Source organism: Condylura cristata, unplaced genomic scaffold (assembly GCF_000260355.1).
Source record: "Condylura cristata isolate star-nosed mole 26May11 unplaced genomic scaffold, ConCri1.0 scaffold00017, whole genome shotgun sequence".
NCBI lineage: Eukaryota > Metazoa > Chordata > Mammalia > Eulipotyphla > Talpidae > Condylura > Condylura cristata.
Window position 1 is genome coordinate 44,029,409 of NW_004567118.1, and position 12,008 is coordinate 44,041,416.

Sequence of the window (12,008 nt, forward strand, 5' to 3'; positions counted from 1 at the left end):
TATTTACAATAATATTGATGAATCACATGGATATTAAAAAAAACAAAGACAAATATTGTGTAATATCACTTATATGTGAAATCTAATAAAAAATCTCACTCATAGAAGCACAGCGTAGAACGATGGTTGCCAAGAGCTGATGTTATAGGATACAAGCTTTCATTAATAAATTCTGGGTACCTAATATTCAGTATGGTGACTAGAGTTAATATTTTTATATATCTTAAAGTTTCTAACAAGGTAAATACCGAGTTTTCTTTAAAAGTATGGAAACGCATTATATCTGGCAATGGATATATTAACTAGCATCATAGTGGTAATAATTTTGGAATATACACCTGCATTAGACAATGGTGCTATACAAAGTTATATGTCAAGAACACTAAATAAATACAGAAAAAATATAAAAAGCATCAAGAAAATATAATTAATAAAGGGAAGAAGAGGTGTGTTAAGTATTGTAGGTTTTAAGTTCATTGGGGTTTTCCATTTTCCCCAAGTCTACCTCCAGAATAATGCAGGCAGAACTATGAGCATAAAGGTGAACGAATTATTGCTGACAGAGAGGAACCCACTCGTTAGGATTAACTATAATGTACAAATGTACATGCAGTGGGAGGTTCCCCCTTTGCAAATTGGAAAAAGGGGAAAATATACTTTTCATAAAGGGCCTTCTCTGGTGGCACGGTTGGTTAAAGCACAGCACTATGAAGCTAGCACAACCACTTAAGCACCAGTTCTATCTCTAGCCAGAGAGGTGATCCACATGACTCGACAGAACTCTCCTGTTTAGCCTGCTGCACCCCTCTGGAGTGTACTTCATCAATGTGCCTGTTCTGCTCCCCAATTTGTCTCCAGATAATATTCTCATTTCTCCCACTCCTCTGGCCTGTACCCCAGTTTTGTATTCATAAACAAATCTTTAAAAAAAAGGTTGACAGACAATAAAATGCCTTTTATATCTTAGTACGAGATGTGAAAAAGCGCAGAGTCCACTTCCTCTCATGACGGCCAGTATGTTCTAGATTCCGTTAGAATAGTAGTCTTTTCCAGTGGAGGGTTCTTTGAAGAAAAGAAAAGATTCTGGAAGATTAGCAGAAGGAAGAAAATTATTCTCCCCTAGAAAAGAGCCTTCAGATGGAATTTCTGACTGATTGGTATCAAGGGTTTGTGAGTCCTACGGATTCTCCTCTGTGTGTACATTTCTGTTTTGCCTCACCTCGTTTAAGTTAGGAAAAACACATCAATTAGTTAGAATAGTTACTACTATCTGAATAAGGCAACTTTACATATGCAAATGCACAAAGACCACTTTGAAGTCAAGTCTCCATTCATTGAGTCCTAAGAGATCGTGCATTTTTCATCATGCTCTGAAAATTGTTTACTGCAAGTATTATTTATGACTCTGGAAATGTCTTAACTCTGGAGCCAAGCCATTCTAAGGCTGCCTTCTGAAGCAGGCTGCAGTAGGGAATGTCAAAGGCACAGACCTGAGACTCCAGATGCACAGATGGGGACCTCGGGCAAAATGTTGCTAAGCAGCCGCTCCCTTCAGCAGTCCACCTACTTGCCCAAGAACAGCACCAACCGGGCCACTCCACAGAGGCCTGAGACACTCCCCAGGTGAGGAGGACGCTATCTGGGCTGTCTCTGCATGGGTGCAGTCCAGCAGTCTTTTGCCCCCCCTGTAAGTTTTCAGTAGCTCCTGGGTGACCAGGCTCCCTGTGCACAGCGGCCTGGCTCACTCCATGCCCCATGCCAGGGCGTCTCCACACTGGCCTCCCTCTGCGGAGGCAGCTCTGGAAGGCAGGCCGCCCACCTGCACCCATGCAGGATTCCCTCTCAGCAAACCTGTCCCTTGGGGGCAGATCTGGCTGCCTGCTCAGGCCTGCACAGGAGTCTTTGACTCCTGCAGCCTTTTCCCTCAGAGCCCTTCTCCTTGAAAGAAGGGCGCCTCTGTCTCTCGGACAGAGTGGTGGCCTCAGAAGCAGGTCGCAAGCCCTGACCGGCCAGCTCCATGAAGAAACCTGGTGGAGGGAACCGCGGGACACCACGCATACTCCAAAAAACACATCCCATGGCAAGGACCGACAGCCACACTCTAGCAGCCCAGAACACATAAGTCTGCAATTGCTCTCAGCCACACCCTGACAGAGCTGCCCTGTTAGGAGGGCAGCTCAAGGTTGGCCACACGTCCCAGTGACTGGCAAAGGCTCTACGATGCTCCAGCCAGGCATAGACTTGCTAACAGCAGCCACGGGGCTTGTACTGTGGCTCGTCAAGCAGGCAGAGATGATTGAGGAGGAGGGCCCTTGCAAGCACCCCACATTCAGCCTGGACCGGCCTGGCCCTGCAGGGCTTTCTGTCTCCGAATGAGAACACCAGGTCCAGTCACTTGGACCTGCCTGAGTTCGATCGCAGGCCTGAGGCACTGTTTTCCACGGTGTAGCCCACATCTCCTGATCTTTGTTGTTGCCCTCAGCGGCAGTGGATTTCAGTGCAGGGAAAACTGCCTGTTCTGCACCCCACTCTCTCAGCCTCCCTCTGCTGAGTCCTCTCACCGCACTCCACTGCCACTGCCAGTGCCACTGGCCTCCACCCCAGATCTGATCCCCCAATTGAATAATCAACCAGCCCACCATGCGAGTCCAACTGCGAAAGTCTTACCAGTGGGCCCTTGCTTTGTGTGTGTGTCCTCCCCTTGTCAGAGAGGCATCCCTGTCTCCTGACTTCACAAGGCAGTCCTCCTGGCTTACAACCTGGACCTAAGAATGTTTGCTGCTCCCAAGGAAGACAAATGGAAGTGAGAGAGCAGCTTGGGTCTCAGCCAGGCTTTGGGGCCCAAGCACATGTCAGACCGCCAGCAACATCGGAAGCACTAGCCCAGGTTTCCCGAGTGCCCTAGGCAGACCCTGCTGAATATGGACTGCTGGGCTAGGTTTGGCTGTTTTTGCGTTTTGCGTTTTGTTTATGTGTGTTCAATGGTATCGCAGACTCGAAATAGATCGCCCTCATCTAAAGAAAACCTCGAAGACCTTTGACGGAGAGGGCAAAACAGTGGGTGAGTGATACAGAAGAGACAGAGGAGAGACTTGCTTAGGAAATGGCCCGAGGTCACATATACGCTAGTGGTAAATGCCCACCCAAAAGGGATGGGCCCCAGTAAGGCGCTTTCTCACCAGCAAGGACTAAGGCCTGACCAGAAAAATCCGGAAATGACTGGGCTTTCCAGGCATGCTCGGACACATCCAGAGAAGCAGAGACAAGCACAGACGAGCCCAGGTGGGGAAGAACCAAGTCAAAATCAGCTGAGGCTGTCAACTTCTCCGTTTCCACACTGGTCTCCCACCAGCTTCAGTTTCAAGGGCCGCCTCTCCAGAGGTCTCCGTGCCCCTGTCACAGGGTGGTCCCCGGGGACACGGTGAGTGCCAGGTTCCAGCAGAGACAAGAAGAGAGAGAGAGAGGGAATCTGAGGAAGAGGAAGGTAGCAGGATGGAGGGCCAGATGGAGAGCAGGATGAGGAAGCCCCATGAAGAAGAGCATCAGATAAGTCAAGGAGGGAAATAGCACCACCCAACTCAAGAGAAACAGTGCCATTGACCACCTCGCATGGGTCCCTCACCCACATCTCTGTCACCCGGTCCAGGGACGAGAAATCAACACAGCTCCTTCACAAGTCTCCCTTGGCTCCACGTGGCTTCCTCAGGTCTCCTGCTGGCTCTCCAAGCTGCTTCTTTGCTCCTCACCTCAGTCTCGGGTTCAGCTCCTCCTCCCTCCTCACTCAGCTCCACCCTCCATTGTGTGGGACCAGGAGCCTGGAACGTCCCCTTCTCCTGGCATTCCAGCCTGTGACATCACTACCGTGGATTCTGGAATGCACACCACAGCCGAGTGCAGTCAGGGTGGTAAAATGTACTTCTTTCCTTGGAAAGATGTATTTCTTGAGGCATACAGAAGTGGGGAGCAGGCCCGAGGTGCAGGGGCAGCGAGAGAATTCACCAGAGATAGAATGGGGAACAGAACAAGAAGCTGGACAGAGAACCCTGCTGAGGGGAGCAGCGGGGCGGGTCAGGAGAGGTCCGCCACAGCATGTGGGTCAGCTCCGGGGTGGGATGGAACTCATGCTGAAGAGGCTGCGGCTGCTTACTGCTGTGCCTGAAGCTGCAGCACCACCAGGGAGGGCCCACGATTTTGGACTTGGTACACTGCGGAGGGCTGCAGTGGGTGAGACAGCCGCCCCATGTGGGTCACCTGTGGGGCTGGGGGTGCAACTTGCACTGTAGCTGTCATGGCTGTCTTTGTAATGCGGCGCTTGAAGCTGCTTCACCTGCCACCACGGAGGGCACAGTGTACAAGTATTCTTAAGACGGGATGCAGGAAAGTGTGTCTAAGATGCTGAAGGTTTGGTGGGAAACTGCCTGGAGTGTATGCATGACCACGCCTAGCTTCCATCTCTTGTACTAAGTGCTTCTGTGAGTACATCCATGGGCATTGCTAATTTTTTAGAAAGGGAATAAAAGAAAATATGTGAAATGGCGAATTTTATGCTGCCTGATAGGAATACTCAATCTTCTTGTTGGATTACCTACTATTCCATTGGACACTATTGGATATCAGGGGTCGTTCTCATGATTAGAAGTCACGATGCTGGGATTCTAGAAACTAAAAAAGACTTCTTTTCAAGACCTCTAATAAAAGCACTAGGAAAGCTTGCATCACCACAGAAAAAATAAAAACAAAAACAAACCACCATTGGTGTGGGTGATGGAAGTGGAGAAACTGAAAAAGAAAGGAAAAGCTTTGGACACTAGCCACAAAGTCGGAGCAGCACATTTCCACTTTGCAAAGCCACTGTATGAATTCTTTTAACTCAATGCAATGGGTAGTAGAGTGAGCCACTGACATCAAGCTGTCATGACTCGTGCTAACAAGACGACAGTGATCCCGCAGACATGAGGCCAGCAGCGGAACACAGGGATGGGGAGAAGGAACAAGGGTCCGGGAATGAGGCCCAGGGGTCATGGATTGTACCTATGTGTCTGTGTGCGGGGCCGCAGACCTGAGCCACAGGGTGAACAGTGGGAGTATTCTCAGAGTCAGCCAGGTGGGGACTGCCCTGAAGCCAGGCAAAGGGTTCAACCCACAGAGGCCGGTGACTCTCCCCAGGTGATGAGGACAGTATCAGGGTTGTCTCAGCATGGGCACGGGCCAGCAGTCTATTGCTCACCTGTGAGTTTTCAGGGACTCCTGGGCCAACAGACTGCCTGTGCATGGCGGCCTGGCTCATTCCAAGGTGGGGCATCTCCGCGCTTCGGGCATCCCTCTGTGGAGGCAGCTCTGTAAGGCAGGCCACCCGCCTGCGACCATTCAGGGCTCCCTCTTGGCAAATCTTTCCCTTGGAGGCAGGTCTGGCTGCCTTCTAGAGCCCGCACATGAGTCCTGGACTCCTGCGGCCTTTTCCCTCAGAGCCCTGCTCCTTGAAGAGAAGGGTGCCTCTGCATCTCGTACAGAGTGGTGGTCTCATGAGTTGGTCTGAGCCCGGACAGGCCAACTCCATGAAGAAACCTGGCCAGGAGGGAACCGTAGGACTCTATGCATACTCCAAACACCACATCACACGGCATTGATAGCCACACTCTACCAGCAACGATGACATAAGACTATGCAATTGGACTCAGGCACACCCTGGCAGAGAAACCACAGGTGGTCTGCTGGGGGGCAGTTGAAGGTTGGACACACTTCCCAGTGACTGAGGAAGGCTCTACAATGCTCCCAGCCAGGCATAGACTTGCTCACGGCAGCCACAGGGCTTGCACTGTGGGCTTGCAAATCTCTTCAGGCAGGCAGAGATCAAGGAGGAGGGCCTCGGCAAGCACCCCACAGTTAGTTTGGGCCTACATGCCCCTGCAGGGATTTCTGTCTCCGAGTGAGGACACCAGGTCCAATCCCTTGGACCTGCCTGAATGCGATCCCAGGCCTGAGGTGCCACCCGCACGGTGTAGCCGACCTCTCCTGTCTGCTTGCTGTTGCTTTTGGCAACGGTGGACATTACGGCAAGTGGAACTGCCTGTTCTGCACCCCACTCACTCAGCCTCCTTCTCCTGAGTCCTCTCACCGCACTCCACTGCCACTGCCACTGCCCTCCACCACAGCTCTGATCCCCCAAGTGGATCGTCAACCAAGAGAAGCAAGACGTCAGCCCACCACGCGCGTCCCACTGCGGCAGGCTGGCCAGTGGGGCCTTGCTTTGGTGTGTGTCTGCCCCTTGCCAGAGAAGCATTGCTGTCTCCTGCCTTCACAAGGCCGTCCTCTTGGCTTGCCCTCTGGACAGAGGGAGCCTGCTGCTCCCAAAAGAGACAAATGGAAGTGCAAGCGCAGCTTGGGTCCCAGCCAGGCTGCAGGGCCCAAGCACATGTCAGACGGCCAGCACCATGGGAAGCACTAGCCCCGGCTTCCCGAGTGCCCTGGGCAGAGGGTGCTGAAGAAGGCCTGATGGGCGAGGTGTGGTTGTCTGTGCATGTGATTGTGTGTTTCTGTGTTCGTTTGGTGCATGGACCCGTGGGTGGGTGATCGAGTGTGTGAGTGTGGGGACAAACAGAGAGGGAGACACCTGACAAAGGAGGGACTGAAGAAAGCTGTCCTGGAGTGCCCAGGAGCGGGCTCCCTAGAGCCTTCTCCTCACAGAGATGGCTTGGCCTCTTGCTTGGGGGCTGTCAGTGCACTTGGCTTTGGGAGCTGCTTCGGACACCAGGATTTCCTGGACATCTACGGACAGACAAAGTCTGGGCAGCAGTCTGATCCGGTGACCACTAGCCTCGGTGCGGGTGCATCTCAGGCCCACCTTTGACAGTGGAGGCATGGGTGCCCGTGGCCTGTGTATTTAGTGCAGTGCCAGAGCTCTTGGTGTGGGTGATCCTCACCTCTCAGATGCTTGGCATTCACTCCATGGCATGTGTGCTGACCGCAGACGCCAGGGTGGATGATCCCCGGGCCAGTGTGCAAGGAGGTCGTGTTGTCCCTTGCGTGACCAGAGCCCAAAGCTGGTCTGCTGGAGACCACGCTGAAGCTCCCCTGCACATCGTGTCTTCTCTGGACCTGTGGCCACTCTGCAGGACATAAGGGGTCACTGGCAGGGTGCTCAGGCACTACAGAAAGCTTGGCAAGACGCTGTGGCACCGAAGAAAGCCTCCTGGCCCTGCCAAAGAGGCTCCATGCAATGCTTTGCTACCCCCGTGTGGTCAGGGTTTGCCCTCATGGGTGAAAGAGCAGACCACGGGGTGGGGTTGGGGTAGCAAGGGGACGTGTTGGATGAGGTCTGGCTCATGGCTCCGGGCCACATGGTGGTTCCCCAGGTGGTTAGCTCTTGTCATTCGAAAAATGAGAGAGGGTGGAAGAGCTAAATAAAGTCCTTCAAACCTCATGCAATGCAGAACCTGGCCTACAGGATGCCTCTGGCACAGGTGATTTTATTTGAGCTGCGGGGAGTACTTCAGCCCCTGGGGAAGAGAAGGGAAATACCGCAGTTCAGTTTCAAAGACTGCAATGGTTATGTTGGAGAGAGGGCCAGGTCGAAGCCCTTGCATGGACATGAACTGAGCACCCCAGTCCCCCCAGGGCTTCACCCGCCGGTACCAGCCCGGCAGTCGCGCCCTAAGTGGCGCCTGGTCCCCAGCCCCGCCTAAGCCGGCACCCTTGCCGAAAATCCGCCCCCTGCCCCGTCTTGCTGGCCAGGCAGCTTGCCCTGCGGCTTCCTCTTCAATCGCTGCCCCAGCCCCTGGGTGGCATCTCCATACACTAACTGCACCCCCACATGCACGCAGCTGAGCTAACACGTCTGGTCCTATGCCTGCAAGGACCTCGAAAGACATGGGAGGACGATGGGAGGGCAGCCGCCCAGCAGAGGGATGGCTCTGCGAATGTGGTCCCGAAGGACAGCCCTGCCGAGCACAGCTCTCCCCAGCATCACGAGATGCTGTGAGATTCAGTCAGATAGGGGCAGCTGGCTTGGCCTGATTAGCCCGACGGGAGACACCTGTGCTGCAGGCCCGCCTCCACGCGAGGTCATTCCAGGGCCACAGCTTCCCTGGCCGCCATCTTGGCCTGTCCCAGGGTTCTTAAGGGGCGAGATATAGCGAGAGCTGAGCCAGGCCTTCCACGAGATTTGCAAGCAGGGTGGCTCTCGGGCAGGACCTCCACCTCGGGAGGGCAGCCACTGCAGGAGGGTGGCCACTGCCTGGACATTCCTTCACACCAGTGCTTGGGTTTCACTAGGCGCAAAGTATGCCCATCCTTGCCTCAAGCTTCTGAGGGATCATCTAAGCCTGCCGCCTGGAAAGATGTGGCAGGTCATGAGAGCCCTCGGCCCACACCTGCTCCGGAGCCTTGCCGCACCCAGCTGTCCCCGGCACCGCCTGTTGATGCGAGATTCAGCGAGACCAGGGCAGCTAGTTTGGCCTGATTAGCCTGACACGATAGACCTGTGTTGCAGGTCTGCCTGCAACCGAGATCCCTCAGGTCGTTGCCGGGACACAGGGTCCCAGATCATGTGCCACCTCGCAAGAACCGAGCCAGGCCTTGCACGAGAATTGTGCCAGGGGCCTCGTGCTCCCATTGCCCGGCTGGAGCCGCAGGTCTCCCGTGCTCCTGGCTGCGGCGTACTGGAGGGACGCTTTAGAAAACCTTACGTGGGACCCCGCCAGCTGTAAACCTCACTCATGCAAAGAAGTGGGGACAGAAATAACAGAAAATACCATCCGCCCAGTCGGGGAATTCAAAACCCGTAGTGCCTTAAGCCTCGGCTGAAGGGCCAAGCAGTTACACTCAGAGGCTGCTCTTCTAGGCAGGCTTCAGGAGGGAATGTCAAAGGCACACACGGGAGACTCCAGATGGAGAGATGGGGCCCTTGTGCAAAAAGTTGCCAACCACCCAGCTCCCTTCAGCAGTCCATCTACTTTCCAAGAGCGGCAGCAAGCTTGCCACTCCACAGAGGCCTGAGCCACTCCCCAGGTGATGAGGATGATTTCCGGGCTGTCTCTGCATGGGCATGGGCCAGCAGTCTATTGCCCACCTGTGAGTTTCAGGGGCTCATGGGCGACAAGGCTCCCTGTGACCGGCGGCCAGGCTCACTCTAGGCCAGGGATTTTCTGCGCTGCTGGTCTACCTCTGCGGAGGCAGCTCTGTAAGGTAGGCCGCCCACTTGCACCCATGCAGGGCACCCTCTCAACAAAATTTCCCTTGGGGGCAGGTCTGGCTAGCTGGTCGGGCATGCACACGAATCACTGACTTCTGTGACCTTTTCCCTTAGAGCACTGCTCCTGGAAGAGAAGGGTGAAGGTTGCCTCTGTCTCCCAGACAGACTGGGATCCTCAATAGCTGGTTGCCATCCCTGATTGGCCAGCTCTATGAAGACACCTCGCCCTGAGGGAACCGCAGGACTCTGCGCACACACCAAACACCACATCACACGGCATCGACAGAAAGCCACACTCTACCAGCCAAGATGACCTAAGACTCTGCAATTGGACTCAGGCACACCCTGGCAGAGAGACCACAGGTGGTTTGCTGGGAGAGCAGCAGAAGGTAGGCCACACTTCCCCTTGACTGAGGAAGACTCTATGATGCTCCCAGCCAGGCATAGACTTGCTCACGGCAGCCACAGGGCTTGCACTGTGGGCTTGCAAATCTCTTCAGGCAGGCAGAGATCAGGGAGGAGGACCTCGGCAAGTGCCCCCCAGTCAGCCTGGGCCTGCCTGCCCCTGCAGGGCTTTCTGTCCCCAAGTGAGGATACCAGGTCCAGTCCCTTGGGCCTACCAGAGTGCTATCCCAGGCCTGGGGCACCATCCCCAACTGTGTAGCCGACGTCTCCTGTCTCATTGCTGTTGCCCTCAGTGGTGGTGGATTTTAGTGCAAGTGGAACTGCCTGTTCTGCACCCCACTCTCTCAGCCTCCTTCTGCTGAGTCCTCTCACTGCACTCCACTGCCACTGCCACTGCCCTCCACAACAGCTCTGATCCCCTAAGTGATTCGTCAACCAAGAGAAGCAAGACAAAAGCCCAACACGTGTGTCCGGAAGGGGCGGACTGGATAGCGGGGCCTTGCTTTGGTGTGTGTCTGCCCCTTGCCAGAGAAACTTCCCTGTCTCCTGCCTTCACAAGGCCGTCCTCTTGGCTTGCTTTGTGGAACAAAGAATCCCGCTGCTCACAAAGAAGACAAGTGGAAGTGCAAGCGTAGCTCGTGTCCCAGCCAGGCTGGGGGGCCCAAGCACATGTCAGATCACCAGCACCATAGAAAGAAGTACCACCGGATTTACGATTGCCCTGGGCAGAGTGTGCTGAAGAAGGCGTGATGGGCTGTTTGTGCACGTGATTGTGTGTTTGTGTGTTCGTTGGGTGCATGGAGCCATGGGTGGTTGGTCAAGTGTGTGAGTATGGGGGACACACATAGAGGGAGATCCCAGGCATAGGAGGGACTGAAGAAGGCTGTCCTGGTGTTTCTGGGAGCAGGCTCCCTAGAGCCTTCTCCTCATGGAGATGGCTTGGACTCTTTCTTGGGGGCTGTCAGTGCACTTGGTTTGGGGGCTGCTATGGGCACTGGACATTCCTGGACAACTACAGATGGGCAAAGTCTGGGCAGCGGTCTGTTCCGGCCACAGCTGGCCTCGCTGCGGGTGCATCCCAGTCCCACCTCTGACAGTGGAGGGTTGGGTGCTCATGGCCTGTGTGTTCGGTTCAGTGCAAGGGCTGTTGGTGTGGGTGATCCTCACCTCTCAGAGGCTTGGCATTCATTCCATGGCATGTGCGCTGACCACAGACGCCGGGGAGGATGATACCCAGGTCAATGTGCAAGGAGATCCAGGTGTCCCTCCTGTGACCAGAGCCCACGGCTGGTCTGCTTGATCCACGCTGACACTCTCCTGCACATCGTGTCATCTCTGTACCTGTAGCCCCTCTGCAAGGATATCCGTGGTTACCGGCAGGGTGATGTGGCACCTCAGAAAGCCTCCTTGCCTTGCTGAGGAGACTCCACACAATGCTTGGCTGCCCCCGTGTGGTCAGAGATGGCCCTCACGGGCCAAAGAGCAGACCACGGGATGGGGTTGGGGAAGGAAGGGGACCTGTTGGATGAGGTCTGACTCAAGGCTCCGGGCCACACTGCTCCCCAAGTTCTCTTGTCATTCGAAAAGTGAGAAAGGGTGGAAGAGCTAAAGAAAATCCTCCAAACCTCACGCAATTCAGAAGCTGACCTAAAGGATGCCTCTGGGACAGGTGATTGGATTGGAGCCACAGGGAGGACTTCTGCTCCTGGGAAAGAGAAGGGAAGTCACCGCGGTTCAGTTCCAAGACTGCAACGGTGATGGTGGAAAGCGAGCCAGGTCAAAGCACTTGCATGGACATGAATAGGGCCCTGCAGTCCCCCCAGTGCTGATCCCGTGGCGTCTGCTCCGCAGCAGGGCCCACAGCCATGCCTGGACCACAGCCCGTCCTCAACCGGTGCCTTTTCCAAATCTCCTCCCCCAGGCCCGCCCCACTGGCCAGGCAGCTCGCCTCTCGACTTCCTCCATGACAGAAGCCCCGGCCCGCGGGTGGCATTTCCATACCCTAAATGCACCCCCACACGCACACAGCTGAGCCAAGACGTCAGGTCCTGTATACGCACGGACCTCGCAAGACATGGGAGGACGATGGGAGGGCAGCCGCCCAGCAGAGGGACGGCTCTCGGGCTGTGGTCCCGAAGAGCCCAGCTCTCCCCAGCACTGCGAGATGCCACGAGATTCCGCGAAATCCGGGCAGCTGGATTGGCCAGATTAGCCCGATGCCAGCCACCTGTGCTGCAGGTCCACCTCCACGCGAGAACCCTCAGGCCGTTTCAGAGCCACAGCTTCTACATCCGCCATTTTGGACTGCCCCGGGGTGCATGAGGGGTGCGATATTGCGAGAACTGAGCCAGCCTTCCACCAGATTTTTGGGCTGGCTGGCTCTCGGGCAGGATCTTCAGCTCGGGAGGACGGC